Source organism: Pelophylax lessonae (genome assembly GCF_965119305.1).
Source record: "Pelophylax lessonae genome assembly, chromosome: 4".
Classification (NCBI taxonomy): Eukaryota; Metazoa; Chordata; class Amphibia; order Anura; family Ranidae; genus Pelophylax; species Pelophylax lessonae.
This window is the reverse complement of record NC_138771.1, coordinates 676,747,834-676,767,500: the sequence shown is the minus strand read 5'-3', so window position 1 is coordinate 676,767,500 and position 19,667 is coordinate 676,747,834. Positions and strand designations below refer to the sequence as shown.

General features: G+C 42.1%; 1 long non-coding RNA gene across 1 annotated transcript in view; it reads left to right on the top strand.

Moving 5' to 3' along the window:
* Nucleotides 1-19,421, top strand: part of LOC309553727 — a 208,954-nt gene extending 189,533 nt beyond the window's left edge. The window contains exon 3 of the long non-coding RNA XR_014225183.1: nucleotides 19,409-19,421. This is a non-coding gene — a long non-coding RNA (uncharacterized lncRNA). The remainder of the gene's footprint in view (nucleotides 1-19,408) is intronic.
* Nucleotides 19,422-19,667: the final 246 nt, after the last annotated feature.

The following is a 19,667-nucleotide window of genomic DNA, read 5'->3' as shown; positions in this document are numbered from 1 at the left end:
TGGAGGAAGTGGTGTCTCCTGGGAGAATTATGATGGCTGCCATTGCAGGCCTCCTTCTGAAAATGCTAGTTCCCTGGCTGTGTGTAATGTAAGAACATATAAAGTGATAGTAAAGAGAAAATAAAAAATGACAGATATGATGGCGTCTGTCACTAATGTACGATGTATAGCAGGTTGTACAATCATATTGTATGGTGTATAGAAGATTGTACAATCATATTGTATGGTGTAGAGCAGATTGTACAATCAGATTGTATGGTGTATAGCAGATTGTACAATCATATTGTATGGTGTATAGAAGATTGTACAATCAGATTGTATGGTGTAGAGCAGATTGTACAATCAGATTGTATGGTGTATAGCAGATTGTACAATCATATTGTATGGTGTATAGAAGATTGTACAATCAGATTGTATGGTGTAGAGCAGATTGTACAATCAGATTGTATGGTGTATAGCAGATTGTACAATCATATTGTATGGTGTATAGAAGATTGTACAATCAGATTGTATGGTGTAGAGCAGATTGTACAATCAGATTGTATGGTGTATAGCAGATTGTATGGTGTAGAGCAGATTGTACAATCAGATTGTATGGTGTATAGCAGATTGTACAATCAGATTGCTTGGTGTATAGCAGATTGTACAATCAGATTGCTTGGTGTATAGCAGATTGTACAATCAGATTGCATGGTGTATAGCAGGTTGTACAATCAGATTGTATGGTGTAGAGCAGATTGTACAATCAGATTGTATGGTGTATAGCAGGTTGTACAATCAGATTGTATGGTGTAGAGCAGGTTGTACAATCAGATTGTATGGTGTATAGCAGGTTGTACAATCAGATTGTATGGTGTATAGCAGATTGTACAATCAGATTGTATGGTGTAGAGCAGATTGTACAATCAGATTGTATGGTGTATAGCAGATTGTATGGTGTAGAGCAGATTGTACAATCAGATTGTATGTTTTTTAGCAGGTTGTACAATTAGATTGTATGGTGTATAACAGATTGTATGGTGTATAGTAGATTGGACAATTAGATTGTATGGTGTATAGCAGATTGTACAATCAGATTGTATGGTGTATAGCAGGTTGTACAATCAGATTGTATGGTGTATAGCAGATTGTACAATCAGATTGCTTGGTGTATAGCAGATTGTACAATCAGATTGCATGGTGTATAGCAGGTTGTACAATCAGATTGTATGGTGTAGAGCAGATTGTACAATCAGATTGTATGGTGTATAGCAGGTTGTACAATCAGATTGTATGGTGTATAGCAGGTTGTACAATCAGATTGTATGGTGTATAGCAGGTTGTACAATCAGATTGCATGGTGTATAGCAGGTTGTACAATCAGATTGCATGGTGTATAGCAGATTGTACAATCAGATTGCATGGTGTATAGCAGATTGTACAATCAGATTGCTTGGTGTATAGCAGATTGTACAATCAGATTGCATGGTGTATAGCAGGTTGTACAATCAGATTGTATGGTGTATAGCAGGTTGTACAATTAGATTGTATGGTGTAGAGCAGATTGTACAATCAGATTGTATGGTGTAGAGCAGATTGTACAATCAGATTTTATGGTGTATAGCAGATTGTACAATCAGATTGTACGGTGTATAGCAGGTTGTACAATCCGATTGTACGGTGTATAGCAGATTGTACAATCAGATTGTATGGTGTATAGCAGATTGTACAATCAGATTGTATGGTGTAGAGCAGATTGTACAATCAGATTGTATGGTGTAGAGCAGATTGTACAATCAGATTGTATGGTGTATAGCAGGTTGTACAATCAGATTGTATGGTGTATAGCAGATTGTACAATCAGATTGCTTGGTGTATAGCAGATTGTACAATCAGATTGCATGGTGTATAGCAGGTTGTACAATCAGATTGTATGGTGTATAGCAGGTTGTACAATCAGATTGTATGGTGTATAGCAGATTGTACAATCAGATTGCTTGGTGTATAGCAGATTGTACAATCAGATTGCATGGTGTATAGCAGGTTGTACAATCAGATTGTATGGTGTATAGCAGATTGTACAATCAGATTGTATGGTGTATAGCAGGTTGTACAATCAGATTGTATGGTGTATAGCAGGTTGTACAATCAGATTGTATGGTGTATAGCAGGTTGTACAATCAGATTGTATGGTGTATAGCAGATTGTACAATCAGTTTGCATGGTGTATAGCAGATTGTACAATCAGATTGTATGGTGTATAGCAGATTGTACAATCAGATTGTACGGTGTATAGCAGATTGTACAATCAGATTGTATGGTGTATAGCAGGTTGTACAATCAGATTGTATGGTGTATAGCAGATTGTACAATCAGATTGCATGGTGTATAGCAGATTGTACAATCAGATTGTATGGTGTATAGCAGATTGTACAATCAGATTGTACGGTGTATAGCAGATTGTACAATCAGATTGTATGGTGTAGAGCAGATTGTACAATCAGATTGTATGGTGTATAGCAGATTGTACAATCAGATTGTACGGTGTATAGCAGATTGTACAATCAGATTGCATGGTGTATAGCAGGTTGTACAATCAGATTGTATGGTGTATAACAGATTGTACAATCAGATTGTATGGTGTATAACAGATTGTACAATCAGATTGTATGGTGTATAGCAGGTTGTACAATCATATTGTATGGTGTATGATCGGAATTTATAGGCAGCTTACAGATAAATTGATGAAAACGGATATTTATTAGGAATTATCGGTAACAGACAGGAAAGGTGAAATGTAATGAGATGGAGAACTGAATCGGTGATGATCCAATCTGACATCCTCAACCCAACGCGTTTCAGCGTCTCTATGTCTCCTTCATCGGGGGAGGAGGTAACCTTGTAGTCAGTGATTGGTGGATGGAAGAACATTCTCCGCCCTTAGAGGTAACGTGTGTTGTATTGGATAGAAGAGCCAATCATAATGAGGAACAGCAGGGGGCGCTGAGGCCGGGCAGACATGGCCCCGCCCCCATACACCCATTATGGAATGGCAGACCTCACACTGAGTAGTGATAGAAGTATGGGATCGCTTTACACAGCACAGCTACAATGATGTGTCCTCCATACTGCCCCTCCCCCAAATCATTGCACAGAGCAAGGTCCATAAAGACATGGAGGAGCGAGTTTGGGGTGGAGGAACGTGATTGGCCTGCACAGAGTCCTGACCTCACCCCCATAGAATGCCTATGGGACTAAGAGCCAGGCCTTCTCATCCAACATCAGTGCCTGACCTCTGGAAGAATGGTGAAACATTCCCATAGACACACCCCTAAACCTTGTGGACCGCCTTCCCAGAAGAGTTGAAGGTGTTATAGCTGCAAAGGGCGGAGCCAACTCAATATTGAACCCTCCGGAGTCAGACTGGGAGGCCATTATAGTCGGTGTGTAAAGGAGGGGTCCCAATACTTTTGGTAATATAATGTATAATCTGCACCCCCCTACATGTACTGCCAGTAAGAGGGGTGTCTCCATGTGCTGCCACCTTGTGTCATTTATCAGAAGTGCACTGAGCATCGACCTTTATACCCTTCCCCCCCCCTCCTCCCCTCCCCCACACACACATTGGACTCCACATGTATGGCAGTTATTCCTGGAATAGTTGAAGATTTGGGGGTCCCCCCCCCCCCCCCCGCGCTATCACACTTCACAAAGAGAATACAATGGAAGAGCCGGAAAATACCGGAAATGAGGAATCCCAAATGTCAGATAAAGAAAAGGCGGAGCTGCGCTATTCATGGGATCCCTATTACAGGTAATGGTATAATATCAGCATAGGGGATGGAGGATAAATAGGAAGGTGTAATAGTAGGGATTAATATGTCTATGGAAAGTGCCAGAAATACTCAGCCAATAGGATACAAGAAAGCCAGAAAAAACGAGCGCAACTTCCTATAAAGCCGATTCTAGCTGGGATGGAATAATTCAACTCTTTAGATGGAGAAAGAAATGATAAATAATGATGGGAAGTGTCGGTGTCAGATTATAGTAACCTCTTCTATAATGAATGTGGAGAATATGAGATGTACTGAATGAGGTGACCCCGGTCTATAAATATAAACTTCTACCATAAATATAGATCACTCCACTGACCTGTACTCTGCTAATTATATATATAATGAGATATATTGTTAGAACAGACAGTATTACAATGCAGAGGTACAACAATGGCAATATATATAAATATCCAACTCATCCGATGTAGAGCTCATCGGGAGTTAACCCAACACGTTTCGTGGACTCGGGAAAGCCGCTTCTTCAGGGGTCCGTGTGATGATCTGCAATTTTAGCCTTTATTGACCTGCATAATACACACAGAATGGTTATACATGACTTTAACCCAAACACCGTGCCGATTGTAAGACGCAGGGTATTGTATACCTTATGACCTGCCAATGCGGGGCGTTTTACGATCCGTAAGCCGACGCATTGGAGATCACATTTACCATTCTGATGGTGGGACAATCCAAACTAGTGTCACACGGCCTATAGGCCTACATCATGGCTATGACAATAAAGTCGTGAGGTTTAGTGTATTGGAGGTCATTATTCCAGATCCCCGCGGGGGGAGATTGGGACAAATGAATCCTACAAAAGGAAACATACTGGATGGAATCCCTGGAGGCGACCAAACCTCCTGGGATAAATGAGGTGCTAACCTACAAGCCATTCTTGGGATAAGGTCCGGGTTGGATCCAACTCCACAGCTTGGTACTTATCCTGCATGTCTCCTGACGGAACCCTTCATATGCAGTCAAAGAGATCCTGGTTCTCTGCACTTGAATCCTTGGTTTACCAGGCACCTTAGTGCTGGGGTGACTTAGGGAGAAACATTATAAATGTAATGGGGTTTTGGGGACGCCCCCTAGTGTCTTTGGGGTCCCTAACCCTAGTTATCTCACTATGCCTGACCGGCGGGTCCTGAGCCTCCGCTATCTGGGAGCTGGGGTACATGTCTGCGGCAGTGCCTCCACCCAGTGGGGCATCCGGGGTAAAGATGTGGGGTCCCACTGGGTGCAATGAGACTGACACAGCCTAACTGGAACTAACTTTATATAGTAAGTAGCAAATGAACCAACATACATAGGAAAATACAATAGAGTAACGCAGATAACAATGCAATGTGGATTTTCCTCACCCACCCACTAGCACACCTGTGTCCCACCCCCTTATCTTCACCCTAGTGGCCGTTGGTGCACATAGGAGAGTTGGGGCCCTTATAAGTCCTGCTCCGCACAGTCACTGAAGCAGCCTGAAATGTGCAATGTCCACTCTGAACCTCAGAGTCTTTACTGTGAGTGAGGAGACAGGTGCCCTGGGGTGATACAGGGAGAGGCTTGGCTTACCCTCACAACGCAATTAACCAGATCAGTCCGCGGCAGTCTCCTCACACGGAATTCACCAGACGTCTGGACTCAGTGCTTGTCCTTGCCAGCCGGCCCCTCTCTCAGCTGGTGGGGTCTTGGGTGAAGCAAGTTCTCTCAGCAGGGTTCAATCTCTGTGCTGCAGTCTTTCACGGCTAGTAGCCTGTCCTCTCTCTGGCTGAGCATGTGGTAACCTTTAAGAAGTCTTCCAGGACCTCCTTCCTCAGAGCTGTGCCCGGAAGTCCTAACAGGACCTGCGATGATGCCACAAACAAGAGACTGGAAAAAACAGGCAGTCATGTGATCAATGCTCAATGTTTTATTAGCAGCATACTGAGTCCATCTGCCATCTACTGGGCATTTCAGATAATACAGCCTGTGTAACTCCACAGGGTTACATAAATCTTCATTTCACCAGTACATAGTATGCGCTTGTGATTTTTTGAAGATTGTTTCCTCATCAACATTTCTAATCTCTTTTGTTTTCCAATTATACCAGTATATAGGTTAGATTTTTCTGGATTACCCATGGGAATTCACCTACCCATTGGGCTTAATGTGTAATATCTAGATATGTAATCGGTGATGATCATGGGTCTCTTCTTTTCCCATGAAACGTCACTATTGTGTATTGTATGAATAAAATTCTACACTTTCTATATTGTTATAAAGGTTTATTTCTTTACTGTTCTTTGTATTTTCTGTATTCTTTGTTATGCTGTAGACGGTCACGCATGCTTATCACGTTACCCCCTATCCATCTCTGACTATGTGATTCCTCCCTTATCGTCTCCGGGGGGGGAGCCCTGTCCCTCATATCCTCCCACGGATGTGTGATCCTCTGACAGATCGGTGGGTGGACGGGGTCCCTCCCCCTCCACCTCCGCTTCTGTGGCCGCACGCAGCTGCGCAGCGCGGCTGAGGTCCGGTGTAGCACTGCGCGTGCACCCTGTTGCGCGCGCAGTTGAGGATCTGACCCACGCCTTGGGCGCACGTCTATGACGTGCACCAGGCGCTGGGTTGAAGGAGTATTTAGGCGGGCTCCAGAGCGGCTTTTTTTTGAGAGAGATGGCCTTTACCACTATTATGGACATCATTTGGTAAGCATCCACGGGATTCTCCCTCTATGAAACAATACTTGGCTTTTTTACTTTGATACACTCTAATCCTTATGTATTCTTTAACCAGATGCATCTTTATCATTTTACTTCCCTTTGGACACTGTGTCTACCCCTCAAGGGCTTATCCGGGGAACGGCTTGCTGCTGGCCAACCCGGTGACAATATGTAATGCTGTATATGCTCAAACAATTGGCCTCTCAGGACTGTCCAGTTTCTATCATATGAGGGTAGCTTTTTCCCCTCTTCCTCCCCTTTTTTTTCAATGGCTATATCTTATCCTCAGCTTTACAGCTATTATTTTTAATATATTTTTTTATCTGTGCCTTCTTTTCATAGACAGGAACTTCCCGTCTCACCTTGACAGCCCTTTAACAGGGCTAATCCCCTTGATGTTTTTACATTACACTCAAAAGTGGTCTTTGCTCCGGTAACGACTACCTTTGGAGTTTGTTTCTTCTTTTTTCCTTTTGGTGTTCAGGCCTTTCTCTCATCCACTGTCCATGACAGGTGGCACATTTGCATGGTGTCTTTTGGGTCATGGACTCTCTGGTGTCCCTTTCCATACTCTCCTTCCACATCCGTGGGTGAGGCGTGTGTGGGGGTGCATGTCTGGTACTCCGGGTGAGACACATGGTGTATGCACGGTGGCGTGATATTTGCATGCTTGACCATCTCTTAAAGTCATGTATAACCATTCTGTGTGTATTATGCAGGTCAATAAAGGCTAAAATTGCAGATCATCACACGGACCCCTGAAGAAGCGGCTTTCCCGAGTCCGCGGAGCATGTTGGGTTAACTCCCGATGAGCTCTACATCGGATGAGTTGGATATTTATATATATTGCCATTTTTGTACCTCTGCATTGCAATACTGTCTGTTCTAACAATATATGTGTTTTTTCACTCCTTGTTTTTACTATGTATCAATAAATGTTTATATTTTATATATTGCTGTTAATTTATGATTTATGGTACCCCTAAAATCCCGCCAGCCCTCTATTGTTCCTCATCTAGCTCCCCCTTTTTCCTGTTTATTATCTGTTTTCCTTTTTCTCTTCTTTTTCATCGCTGCCCTTCTCCCTTTTTCTTTCCCTTCCCCTTTTCCCTTTTCCTTTCTTTTTCTTTCCTCCTTACAGTCTTTGGTTCTCTCTTCCTTTCTGGCTTTTTTTGGCTCTAACACCTGGAGCCATCCTGTTTCTTTCTTATAGGGTTTCCTTCCCTACATACATTGTTTACACACAATTTGGGATGTTGGTACCCTGTTATTATTTTTCTTTAAAACAAACACTAATAGCTTATAATGATATATATATATAAAAAATATATATATATATATATATATATATATATGAAAAAAGTGAAAAATTGTATACCGCAGACTGAAAATAATGTGCAAAAATGGCAGAAGGTGAGTGAGTGTGAATGATGTAATATGTGAACTGTCCACAAGATGGCGGTGTGATAACGGAATAAAGAAGACCAATAATGTGGTAACAAAGGTGCAAAAAGCTATGAAAGATGTTAAATAAAAATGAATTCATGTGTTCTATAACATCTTTCACAGCTTTTTGCACCTTAGTTATTATGGTATAAGTTTATATTTATAGATTTTTGCACTTTAGCACACATTCTCCAGCTGATTTTCATGTTTGCACTTTACCAGGCCGGGTCACCTAGCTGGTAGATTGTCATTCAGTACATCTCATATTCTCCACATTCATTATAGAAGAGGTTACTATAATCTTACACTGACACTTCCCATCATTATTTATCATTTTTTTGGTCCATCTAAAGAGTTGAATTTTCCGATCCCAGCTAGAATCGGCTTTATAGGAAGTTGCGCTCGTTTTTTCTTGCTGTCATGTATATATGTAGTATATCTACAGTTCCCCAACAGCGTTTTCCGTTGACCCTGATAATATTTAGATTGTCCAATCTCCTATCCAAAGGTAACATCCAAGGCGCTTGATTCTATATTTCTTTGTGAATAGGATACAAGAGAATGGAAAATGAGGTCCAAAATATCCCAGGAGCAGCTCAATAAATAAAGAAGGTGATCAATGACAAAGTGTTCAGTCTCATTAATACAAATAGTGGGAATATTAGGGTGATCGATACTGAATACAGATATTTATAGAGGTGATCGATACTGAATACAGATATTTATACAGGTGATCGATACTGAATACAGATATTTATACAGGTGATCAATACTGAATACAGATATTTATACAGGTGATAGATACTGAATACAGATATTTATAGAGATGATCAATACTGAATACAGATATTTATACAGGTGATCGATACTGAATACAGAAATTTATAGAGGTGATAGATACTGAATACAGATATTTATACAGGTAATAGATACTGAATACAGATATTTATACAGGTAATAGATACTGAATACAGATATTTATACAGGTGATAGATACTGAATACAGAAATTTATAGAGGTGATCGATACTGAATACAGATATTTATACAGGTGATATATACTGAATACAGAAATTTATACAGGTGATCGATACTGAATACAGATATTTATACAGGTGATAGATACTGAATACAGAAATTTATACAGGTGATCGATACTGAATACAGATATTTATACAGGTGATAGATACTGAATACAGAAATTTATACAGGTGATCGATACTGAATACAGATATTTATAGAGGTGATAGATACTGAATACAGATATTTATACAGGTAATAGATACTGAATACAGATATTTATACAGGTGATCGATACTGAATACAGATATTTATACAGGGGATCGATACTGAATACAGATATTTATACAGGTGATCGATACTGAATACAGATATTTATACAGGTGATAGATACTGAATACAGATATTTATACAGGTGATCGATACTGAATACAGATATTTATACAGGTGATAGATACTGAATACAGATATTTATACAGGTGATCGATACTGAATACAGATATTTATACAGGGGATCGATACTGAATACAGATATTTATACAGGTGATAGATACTGAATACAGATATTTATACAGGTAATAGATACTGAATACAGATATTTATACAGGTAATAGATACTGAATACAGATATTTATTTTATAAGACGTAGGGCAGCTGATAGCGTTGGATTGGTTGCTGGAGGACCGGCCGGCCTTTCATGAGCTGTATGCCGCTTCTGCGCCTTTGATTGAATGTGAGTTTTTTAGCTTTTCTCTTTAATAAATTTTATCCAAATCAATATTACACGATGGGAGTCCCTTTCTCTCCTTACACCCGCCTTCTGGAGCACCCACCGCCGCCAGGATTAAGGGATATACTAACCGCAGAAAGCATCCCCTGGAGCCGTGCGGAGCAAGAAGGATTTGTAAAGCACCGACCCGCCGGGGCACCGGGTTTATGCTGTTATCTTACAGCAGTAAGGTAAGCAGTAAGATTAGCAGTAAGTTAAGCGGTAAGATAAGCGGTAAGATAAGCAGTAAGGTAAGCAGTAAGGTAAGCAGTAAGGTAAGCAGTAAGATTAGCGGTAAGTTAAGCGGTAAGATAAGCGGTAAGATAAGCAGTAAGGTAAGCAGTAAGGTAAGCAGTAAGGTAAGCAGTAAGGTAAGCAGTAAGATTAGCGGTAAGTTAAGCGGTAAGATAAGCGGTAAGATAAGCAGTAAGGTAAGCAGTAAGGTAAGCAGTAAGGTAAGCAGTAAGGTAAGCAGTAAGGTAAGCGGTAAGTTAAGCGGTAAGGTAAGCGGTAAGATAAGCGGTAAGGTAAGCGGTAAGGTAAGCAGTAAGGTAAGCAGTAAGGTAAGCAGTAAGATTAGCAGTAAGTTAAGCGGTAAGATAAGCGGTAAGATAAGCAGTAAGGTAAGCAGTAAGGTAAGCAGTAAGGTAAGCAGTAAGGTAAGCAGTAAGATTAGCGGTAAGTTAAGCGGTAAGATAAGCGGTAAGATAAGCAGTAAGGTAAGCAGTAAGGTAAGCAGTAAGGTAAGCAGTAAGGTAAGCGGTAAGGTAAGCGGTAAGGTAAGCGGTAAGATAAGCGGTAAGGTAAGCGGTAAGGTAAGCGGTAAGGTAAGCGGTAAGGTAAGCGGTAAGATAAGCGGTAAGATAAGCGGTAAGGTAAGCAGTAAGGTAAGCAGTAAGGTAAGCAGTAAGATAAGCAGTAAGATAAGCAGTAAGGTAAGCAGTAAGGTAAGCAGTAAGGTAAGCAGTAAGGTAAGTAGTAAGGTAAGCAGTAAGGTAAGCGGTAAGGTAAGCGGTAAGATAAGCGGTAAGATAAGCGGTAAGATAAGCAGTAAGGTAAGCAGTAAGGTAAGCAGTAAGATAAGCGGTAAGGTAAGCAGTAAGTTAAGCAGTAAGGTAAGCAGTAAGGTAAGCAGTAAGGTAAGCAGTAAGATAAGCAGTAAGATAAGCAGTAAGATAAGCAGTAAGGTAGGCAGTAAGGTAAGCAGTAAGGTAAGTAGTAAGGTAAGCAGTAAGGTAAGCAGTAAGGTAAGCGGTAAGGTAGGCAATAAGGTAAGCGGTAAGGTAGGCAGTAAGATAAGCAGTAAGGTAAGCAGTAAGGTAGGCGGTAAGGTAAGCGGTAAGGTAAGCGGTAAGGTAAGCAGTAATGTAAGTAGTAAGATAGGCAGTAAGGTAAGCAGTAAGGTAAGCGGTAAGGTAGGCAGTAAGGTAAGCAGTAAGATAAGCGGTAAGGTAGGCAGTAAGGTAAGCAGTAAGATAAGCAGTAAGGTAAGTAGTAAGGTAAGCAGTAAGGTAAGCAGTAAGATAGGCAATAAGGTAAGCGGTAAGGTAGGCAGTAAGGTAAGCAGTAAGATAAGCAGTAAGTTAAGCAGTAAGTTAAGCAGTAAGTTAAGCAGTAAGTTAAGCAGTAAGGTAAGCAGTAAGGTAAGCAGTAAGGTAAGCAGTAAGATAAGCAGTAAGTTAAGCAGTAAGGTAAGCAGTAGGGTAAGCAGTAAGGTAAGCAGTAAAGTAAGCAGTAAGGTAAGTAGTAAGGTAAGCAGTAAATAAGCAGTAAGGTAAGCAGTAAGGTAAGCAGTAAGGTATGCAGTAAGGTAAGCAGTAAGATAGGCAGTAAGGTAAGCAGTAAGGTAAGCAGTAAGGTATGTAGTAAGGTAAGCAGTAAGGTATGCAGTAAGGTAAGCAGTAAGGTATGCAGTAAGGTAAGCAGTAAGGTAAGCAGTAAGGTATGTAGTAAGGTATGTAGTAAGGTAAGCAGTAAGATAGGCAGTAAGATAGGCAGTAAGATAGGCAGTAAGGTAAGCGGTAAGGTAGGCAGTAAGGTAAGCAGTAAGGTAAGTAGTAAGGTAAGTAGTAAGGTAAGTAGTAAGGTAAGTAGTAGGGTAAGCAGTAAGGTAAGCAGTAAGGTAAGCAGTAAGATAGGCAGTAAGATAGGCAGTAAGATAGGCAGTAAGGTAAGCAGTAAGGTAAGCAGTAAGATAAGCAGTAAGGTAAGTAGTAAGGTAAGCAGTAAGGTAAGCAGTAAGGTAAGCAGTAAGGTATGTAGTAAGGTAAGCAGTAAGGTAAGCAGTAAGGTAAGTAGTAAGGTAAGCAGTAAGATAAGCAGTAAGGTAAGCAGTAAGATAAGCAGTAAGGTAAGCAGTAAGGTAAGCAGTACGGTAAGCAGTAAGGCAAGCAGTAAGGTAAGCGGTAAGGTAAGCAGTAAGTTAAGCAGTAAGGTAAGCAGTAAGGTAAGCAGTAAGATAAGCAGTAAGGTAAGCAGTAAGGTATGCAGTACGGTAAGCAGTAAGGCAAGCAGTAAGGTAAGCGGTAAGGTAAGCAGTAAGTTAAGCAGTAAGGTAAGCAGTAAGGTAAGCAGTAAGATAAGCAGTAAGGTAAGCAGTAAGGTATGCAGTAAGGTAAGCAGTAAGATAAGCAGTAAGGTAAGCAGTAAGGTAAGGTATGCAGTACGGTAAGCAGTAAGGCAAGCAGTAAGGTAAGCAGTAAGGTAAGCAGTAAGATAAGCAGTAAGATAAGCAGTAAGGTAAGCAGTAAGGTATGCAGTAAGGTAAGCAGTAAGATAAGCAGTAAGGTAAGCAGTAAGATAAGCGGTAAGATAAGCGGTAAGGTAAGCGGTAAGGTAAGCAGTAAGGTAAGCGGTAAGGTAAGCAGTAAGGTAAGCAGTAAGATAAGCGGTAAGGTAAGCAGTAAGGTAAGTAGTAAGGTAAGCAGTAAGGTAAGCAGTAAGATAAGCAGGTAGCACAGCTAGACTTTTCCAGGATTTACTCACATCCCCCCCCCCCTCATTGAACTTGATCAGTTTCAATCTAATTGGAGAGGTAGCCATTTGCGTTGAGAAATTTCAAAATTAGAAACCAAGTGGATATACCAGCTTAAGTGTTTTAGACCATTAGGTTTGAATGTGGACCCAGATGTCAAAACTTATTCATTAATAACAGCTAGGTCTAAATTTGGTGGTTGGATTTATCATTTTTCTATTTTGCTATGTATAGATATGAATATAGGCCAATATGTATATACTTCCTTGTAAGATGATTATGTATTGGCTTCTTCTGTAATTCGATGCTGGACCTTTCTGGAGTGTGGCGACTCACGCAGTATTTTGTTATTAAAAACATCATTTCATTTTTTACTTCTGTAGGTTTTATATGGGGACTCAGTGTTTTTGCTTCTCCTTTTTGGAAAGGATGGGTCAAAAAGATTGGTGTCTGTCTATTATCCATCAATCTTATTTAAATGTTAGTTTTTATTGTGGCCATTAAAAGCGGAGTTTTATTTAAAACCCCGGTCTGCCATTTTTATCATTTTATGTATAACCAAATCCCCCCACTAGCCATAACAGGGAGTCCTTCAGTGTAGTGATGGGAAGTTCCACTCTTTGAGGTGAATCGGTTCATTTCGAGTTACTCACTGAAATGAACCGATTCATGAATCGAATCTTCAGTTCATTGGCTGAGTCTACTGATAAGCAAGTGAACCGAAGCTCTGACTCAACCCGAAGTAAGGTAAGGAGTCAGAGCTTCGGGTCATTGCTTGTCTGCAGACTCAGCAAATGAACTGAAGAATCAATACAACCATGCAGTGTATGCAATAAACATAGAATGAACCCACAGAGCTGACATTCTAATAAAACCATTCTTATAATATTGCAGACATTAAAAATATTTGATATTGGTTTTATTTAAAAAATTGTTTTATTTTTTTTTAATCCTGTTTAGTCTTTAGAAACATTTACAAAGGGTTAAAAAATAACTCTTTGTCTGCCCCCGCTGTCTCATTTAGCATTGCTGCTGCATGATTGCTTAGGGGTATTGTAGTCAGTCAAACGATTCGGTTCTTCTATCCAAGTCTTTTGAATCAGTAAGTGACTGGTCGGGTAGGAGCACTCTGAACTCTGATTGGCTGCTTTCCACTTTGCAGCATGTAAATGCGGTAGGAGATTCTGATTGGTTGCAGGGCGGGGCTAAACTCTCACTCTAGGATCAGATTACTGAGCCTGTGTCTTCTATTCAGTGACTCACAAATGAGCTGTTTTCCTACCGAGTCATCCATTCACCGAAAAGAATCGATTCAAATGAACTGGACATCACTACTTCAGTGTACACTTTTATTTGAACACTTAAGTAATATATGAAAATGAAAATTCTATTCCAAGTCATCAGTGCTATCAAGATTTAACAGTAAGGAATTATATTTTGTCCAAAAAGATCCAAATTCAGCAGCTGTACGCACTCACATGTGTACGCACTCAGCCCCCCCTCACACGTGTACGCACTCAGCCCCCCTCACATGTGTACGCACTCAGCCCCCCCTCACACGTGTACGCACTCAGCCCCCCTCACATGTGTACGCACTCAGCCCCCCTCACACGTGTACGCACTCAGCCCCCCCTCACACGTGTACGCACTCAGCCCCCCCCCTCACACGTGTACGCACTCAGCCCCCCTCACACGTGTACGCACTCAGCCCCCCCCTCACACGTGTACGCACTCAGCCCCCCCTCACACGTGTACGCACTCAGCCCCCCCTCACACGTGTACGCACTCAGCCCCCCCCTCACACGTGTACGCACTCAGCCCCCCTCACACGTGTACGCACTCAGCCCCCCCCCTCACACGTGTACGCACTCAGCCCCCCTCACACGTGTACGCACTCAGCCCCCCTCACACGTGTACGCACTCAGCCCCCCTCACACGTGTACGCACTCAGCCCCCCCTCACACGTGTACGCACTCAGCCCCCCTCACATGTGTACGCACTCAGCCCCCCTCACACGTGTACGCACTCAGCCCCCCCTCACATGTGTACGCACTCAGCCCCCCTCACACATGTACCCACTCAGCCCCCCTCACACATGTACGCACTCAGCCCCCCTCACACCTGTATGCACTCAGCCCCCCTCACATGTGTACGCACTCAGCCCCCCTCACATGTGTACACACTCAGCCCCCTCACATGTGTACGCACTCAGCCCCCCTCACACCTGTACGCACTCAGCCCCCCTCACATATGTACGCACTCAGCCCCCCCTCACACCTGTACGCACTCAGCCCCCCCTCACATGTGTACGCACTCAGCCCCCCCTCACACCTGTACGCACTCAGCCCCCCCTCACATGTGTAAGCACTCAGCCCCCCTCACAGATGTATATATTTCACACACACACACACATGTACAGACACGTACAGACACAGACAAACATGTACACACACACACAGTCACGTGTACACACACATGTACACTCACAGATATATATACACACACACAGGCAACATGTACACACACGTACACACAGTCATGTACACTCACAGATATATACACACACAGATATGTACACACACACAGACATGTACGCACATGCACACACAGTCACGTGTACACACACATGTACACTCACAGATATATACACACACAGAGATGTAAGCACACGCACACACATTCACATGTACACACACATGTACACTCACAGACATGTACACACACACAGACATGTACGCACAGTCACATGTACACACACATGTACACTCACAGACATGAATACACACAGACATGCAAACACACATACTCACATACTCACAGACACCCACCCCCATGTACACACACACACACACACACACAGACATGTACACACACACACACACACAGATATGTGTACACACAGACACACACATGTACATACAGAGACACACAGACACACATGTACATACAGAGACACAAATGTACACAACCACCCCCCGTTCAGTTGTACATAGTCCTTACTTGTAAGGTGGTCTTCCCATCCCCCGCTCTTGTTTCCCCCATGTGTCTGTGACACAGAGAGGAGCTGCAGTCCAGGATACAGTACAGGCAGCACAGACGAGGAGTGCAAATGCAGGAAGTAGCCAGAGGTGGCAGCAAAGAGCCCGATGTGAGCTCAATGACATAGAGACGCAGCAGCTTCCGACTCACACTCAAAGCCAGGGCAGTCACGGAGCACCGCTGCATCCACCCCCGCCTTTTCCCATCCTCGCCGGGCCCATCCAGAGGCTCGGGCCCCTTACAAGTGTATGGGCTGTACCCCCCTAATGGCGGCCCTGAATGGGTGTATCTCACTGTAACATATGCAGACAGGGCCGCAATTAACTTTTTATCCCCAAAATGGGTTTTTATTGCAAAGCACAATACAACAGTATGCAATGGGTGTATTGCACTGTACCTTATGCAGACTAGGCTGCAATTAACTTTTTTTTCCCCTAAATGGGTTTTTATTGCAAAGCGGAATACAACAACAGTATGCAATGGGTGCATTGCACTGTAACGTATGAATGAAAATCTGATAAATAATTGTCCCCTTAATTGGTGCTTGTTGAATAGCAGATTTGAAATGCAGTGTCTGTCTAAACGCTGTAAGTCACAGTAAAATATTAAGGAAAAATTTTGTTTTCTTTTTTAAATGCAGATTAAGCAGACACATATGCACTGAGCTTGCAGTAAATGGCCGCTACACACCGCACGCCTAACAGGTTGGATACTGTTGTTGTTCTGTTCCGCTATTAAATAAAAAAAAAAACCATTTGAATGAAAAACTGAAAAATAATTATTTTCCCCAAATACTGAAAAATAATAATTTTTCCCTTACATTAGTGCTTTTTGAAGAGCAGGTTAGAAAAGCAGTGTCTGTCTAAATGCTGTAAGTCAAAGTAAAATATGAAGGAAAAAAGTTTTTTTCTTTTCTAAATGCAGATTAAGCAGACACATATGCACTGAGGTTGCATTAAATGTGCAGCACCGCACGCCGCCCACCTAACAGACTGATAAAAGTTATTTTTTCTCCTTTCTCCTCCTCACTTGGCTCAGGTCAGGGCATAAAGATTGTGCACTGCACCCCCACACAATACAATCAATGTAGATCGCTGTCTGATTAACCGCTTGCCGACCGCTGCAAGTACATATACTGTGGCGGTCAGCCCCGGCCAGGCAAAGTGACGTACCGGTACGTCACTAGCCTGTGAGCCAATAGGGGGCGAGCGCGTGCTCCCACCCCCGCTCATTCACGGACACCTCCGTGCGTGTGACCGGCGGACCCGATGTCCGCCGGTCACTCGCGATCGTCCGCTGTGAAGGGAGAAAGGCAGGCGGCTGATGTAAACAAAGCCGCCTGTCATTCTTCCCTGTGTAACAGCAGAGATCTAACGGTCCTGCTATGTAGGATCGTTGATCTCTGCTGTTACATGTAAAGCCACATCCAATCACAATTAGAAACACGCCCCTAGGGCCACACTTAACCCCTCCCTCTCCAATAAAGTTAACCCCTTCCCTGCCAGTGTCATTTTTACAGTAACAGTGCATATGTATAGCACTGATTACTGTAGTAATGTCACTGGTAACCCCAAAAGTGTCAAAAATGTCAGTCAAGGGTCCGATCTGTCCGCCGCAATGTCGCAGTCCCGTAAAAAAAAAAATCGCAGATCGCCGCCATTACTCATTAAAAAAAAAAACAACAAAAATGACAGAAATCTTTCCCTTAGTTAGTAAACGCAATAACTTTTGCGCAAACCAATCAAAATACACTTATTGTGATTTTTTTTTACCAAACATATGTAGCAGAAAACAAATTGGCCAAAAATGTTAAAAAATTTAGATTTTTTAATTTTTTGGGGGGAATTTCATATAAAAAAAATGTGAAAAATATTGTTATTTTTGCAAAATTGGCGCTCTTTTTTTGTTTATAGCGCAAAAAGTAAAAATCGCACAGGTGATTAAATACCTCCAAAAGAAAACTCTGTTTGTGGGAAAAAAAGGACGTCAAATTTGTTTAGGTACAGCGTTGCACGACCGCGCAACTTTCTGTTACAATTACGCAGTGCCGAATCTCAAAATAGAGCCTAGTCAGGAAGGGGGTAAAATCTTTCGGGGCTAAAGTGATTAAAGAAGATTGTTCCTATGCTTTCCCTCAAAGTAATCTCCAGCCTGACCCTACAATAATCTCCTATCTCTCCCTCAGTAGAAGTATCAGGAACCTCTCCCTAGTATAGTTTGAGCAGAGTGGCGCACGGCACTATGTGACTCCAGCTTATATAGACTCTGGGTCACATGCTGCACTGGCCAATGACAGCCATGCCATTAGAAGGCATGGCTGTGATGGCTTCTAAGGGCACACTAGTTAAACACTTGCTGATTGGCTGATTGGCCGCACCAAAACATCAAATAACATTACCGACCAACGGACAGTACTCGAACATACAGTGAAATGTTCAAGTCGGTATCCGGGTACCGAATACCCAAAAGTCCGGTACGATCCCGAACAATACAGTCCGGGTTCGCTCAACCCTAGTGAGTACAATTTACTCTTTTTGGGATAAATAAAATCTTTTTACTGAGACAGACTGCACCATAAGCCTTTCTCTTGTTTCATGACATACCTGCCCTTACCAGACTGCGCTTAAACTATCTATGTATGACGTGGAGCATCTACACACCTCTATATATGTAGAGTGGAGCGTTTGACACTTATGCTGTGTCCATCTGGGATATCTTTATTCCAAGAAGCGCTTTAGATCATTGTGAAAACAGTGGTCATAATGTTCTGGTAAGAGGCTGTCTACTTCATGTGGTGGAGGTGGAGGCTTGTTTGGATCACCTATGTCAGTCTGTTTGGTGCACACCAGAAGGTGGAAACTTCTACTTCAATTTCAACCTCAAATGATTGAACTGTATTATGGACACATAATTATTTATTAGCGCTGCATTTTATATACCTGTAGCCCTGCTCCCAAGGGAGTGGCCTAATGTTGGTATATCCTCTTCACTTTGGTTGCCCTGAACAACCTCCAACCCAACTGACACTATTAATTCTTATTCTTAATTAATTCTAATTCTTATTAATGGTCAAGACCACACAAAAAGGGTTACAATAAAGGATCAAATTTACAGATCTTTCATTTGCGTTTTAGAAATGCACAAACAAGGTCAATGACCAATAACATAAGAACATTAAAGGCAGTATAGATCCTGAATCCCCAACCTGTAACTTATGTAGGGTTCAGTACTCAGGATCAAAAAGTACAATCCTCACATATATACATATACTGTAGGTATACCTATATATGCTAGAGGATTGATATCCTATAATACTGTAAGAACACTGTGTTTAAAGTAAATAGAGAGTGACCACAAATTAATACTGACAGTACCCAAGGAATAATTGTATCATTAATAACTCCTTAGCAATATAGTAACTTTACACCAACTAAATATCAGAGTGCACTCTGTCTACTAACGGGGCCCCCTTTACGCTAGATTACAAGAGTCTCCTGGATGAGTGAGGCCTCACTAGTCTTCGCCGGCAAGGAATCCTCAACCAATCCAAAGAAAGCAATTGTAATCCACAGTAAAGGTGATTGATAACTGTAATCCCTAAGGTAGTAAATACTAGTAATCCAAACAGATGAATGCAAGAATAGATCTGGATGCTTCACAATAGGCAGCCAGCCTAGTACTGTAATAAGTGCTTAAGGCCTTTTTGTCCACCACACACTATGTGTAACTACAGTGTCCTGTGGTGACTGTTAAATTGCGTATGGTCCACTGCTATAACAGTTCAGCAGTCCTGCCCCGACTCAGTCTAGGTGTATGACAAATGTTGATACTGGATTTCTCTCACCAAATACCACGAACTCTGTTCCGTTCTCCAACCAGGTCCCGCTCTGCTTAGCGACTCTC